Source organism: Octopus bimaculoides, chromosome 18 (genome assembly GCF_001194135.2).
Source record: "Octopus bimaculoides isolate UCB-OBI-ISO-001 chromosome 18, ASM119413v2, whole genome shotgun sequence".
In the NCBI taxonomy this organism is placed as follows: domain Eukaryota; kingdom Metazoa; phylum Mollusca; class Cephalopoda; order Octopoda; family Octopodidae; genus Octopus; species Octopus bimaculoides.
This window is the reverse complement of record NC_068998.1, coordinates 54194807-54197651: the sequence shown is the minus strand read 5'-3', so window position 1 is coordinate 54197651 and position 2845 is coordinate 54194807.

The window sequence follows — 2845 nt, the reverse complement described above, 5'->3', positions numbered from 1 at the left end:
TCTTCACTTTAATGTCTTTGTCTGGATTTAATTTCGATTTGCAGGTTCGTCAATTCGCTCCGATCTCTTTGAAATAAAGAATATGAAAAATTTAAATTTTGGGGGGCGAAATAGAAAAAAAAATTTTTTTTATTTTTTGCATATTCGTAATCTTCGACATCAAAAACGTAACATTGGCTTCTGTCATGAAGACATGACGGGATACGGGTGATACAGATACTTAAAAATTTGGAATTATTTTTTGTAAAATGCCCAACCTTTGCTTTGAAATGTAGAAGACAGCAACAAAAATTGGAAAAATCCCGTCAAAAACGGAGAAATTTCAATCTGTGAAGGTTTTTCCGAAAGTTTGCCGGATTCTGAAGTTGGCAATTAGCATATAAATGATTCCCACAACTGAATTTGTTTCCTCATGACTCAGAAAACTAGGTTTGTTTTTTTTTAATGACCATTTCTACAAATATCTTTCAGATGATGAAGATTACAATAAAACCAGAATTTAATGCAAAATAGAGACAAGATAAATAAATGGGGGCGCATTCATACATACTGACACAAAATAAAACTTGAAATGACTTTGTGGTGTGTGTCAGTTTAAAGGTTTTCGTAGAAAATTTCATTAGAAAATATACATTTTCTTTCTAAAAGTTATGAGGTAACAAAGTCGATGTTAGGGCACACCTATAAAGGTATACCGAAGGCTCCTTTAAATTGTCTGCCCAGTCTGTAATAAGTAATTAAGCATCTCGTAGTCTTAATTACAGAACTAATTTCTTCACACCGACATAAGAGTCGAAGCAAATAGTTTCCTGATCCAAGGGAAATAACACAGCAATAAGGGAGGTAATTTTCGTTTCACTGGCGTTAAATTCTTCCTCTATCAAAATATTTCATTCATTTTCTGTTTAAATATGATTTATTTGTACCACAAATTGATATGTCTCAATCGTTAAGGGATAATTAAAAAAAAAAAGCTTATTACCCATTGCTAATCGTTCTACTTTAAATGTGATATTTCTGTTAATCTAAGATAAGCAGAGTTTTGTACCTTACATACAACCATCCGAATCATCTTTAGTTTTTTTTCGTAGTAATAATGACACGATTACACAGTAAATGGATTAACAACGATAATAAAACTAAACAAGATTCTAAATAAGACTATGTGGTAACTTGGGCTGCTAGAAATAGTAGCCAAATCTCTCCCAAATCTTCTTTCACTCTCTTGAAAAAGTAAGGACACAGATAAACTGCTCGAGAAACACATTGCCACATTTCTTTCTTTCAGACTTAATCCCTTCGTTTCCTTTCAGAGCATCAGCCAGCAACGACTTTCCTCTTCCGTTGCCGAGTCTAGGCTGTCTTTTGCTTCTCTTCAATTGGACCCAAACTTTCTTACAGGTTTTGCTGCACTGCTTCATGTTTCCCCGAGGAAAGGACTTCCTTTCCTTATGGTGTTTTATTTGTTTCACAGAGGAAGAAAGAGAAAATATACTTATTTCCTTTACGCTAATACCAACTTGACTTTTCCTTATTCAGTGGCTGATTAAAAGAAAAAAAATATTATTAAAATCTGGGAAGCGAATTAGTCAACAATATTTTTCGCGGGGGGTGTGTGTGGAAAGCATGTAATTGTGCTAACAAAAATACTCCAAACCTCATCTAAAATAAAGCCGTTTGACTGATTGTCAATCCTCATTCACCGACATAACTGAAGCTCTCATCTACATAAATGTGATGTTGCCTGTCTTTGATTTTTCTATGACAACCATGTCCTGTGTTTCTTTGCACTAGTTCGTTGCATAACACTTCCACACAACCCAACTTCCGACACACATATTGTATTTCCTTATCCAGGCTTATTTCAGTTTGATATCCATTCTTTATTTCTTTCTTCCCCACAATATTCCATCACACCGAAGTTTCCTTCTTGACCCTCTTTCCTTCACTCCCTCCCACAGCTGTCGACTTACAGATATTTAAGATGGATGTTAACTTCATCAATCTCATGGGATTATCTAAAGCCATCTCTTCGCTAAAACATTAATAAACAAAGCAAAACAAAGAAAACATAAATAAGAAAGCGAAAAATTAAACAACAAAGATTGTTGCTACGAATCTAGAGATTTCAATATGTAACAATGAGTAGAATACATACATGCATATATACATATATGTATGCATGTATAACGGTGAGCTTGTTATAACGGCTGATTGGTTTCTACTTTTATAATGTGGTGTATTATCTTACTTATATAGTTTCTATTTGGAATAGATAATAAATATATTTATTTCTTGAACAGCAATCGCCAACAGTACCAGATGGATCTCTACCTATGACTTTGTTGTTGTCCTCAACAACCTGCTGGAGAAGAATAGGTGACTGTCCACAGGGTGATGACACAGCTGAAGCTGCAGACCTTCACTGATTCTGATGTCACCTTCCTAACGGAGCACGCCCAGGGGATGTCTAACGTTGCCAAGGCTTTGGATAAAATCCAGTGGGAGGACCAGGCTTATCTCGGGTGCCTTCTACCAACTGTAGTGGCTACCGTCATAAAGTTGAAGGTGTCCATAGCCGTATTCTCTCTTAAATCCCAATATTCCGTCACGAAAAACATGTGGGAGAAAGAAATCCTTGATATGTCTCAGTCAGTAGTCATTGCCATGGTGAGGCCTAACGTTCGAAGGTCGTGCTTCACCACCTCATCTCAGGTCTTCCTGGATCTACCTCTTCCACAGGTACCTTCAACCACTAGGCTGTGGTACTTTTTCACACAGCTATCCCCATCATATACATATGTGTATATATATGGATATACATATACATATACATACATATATA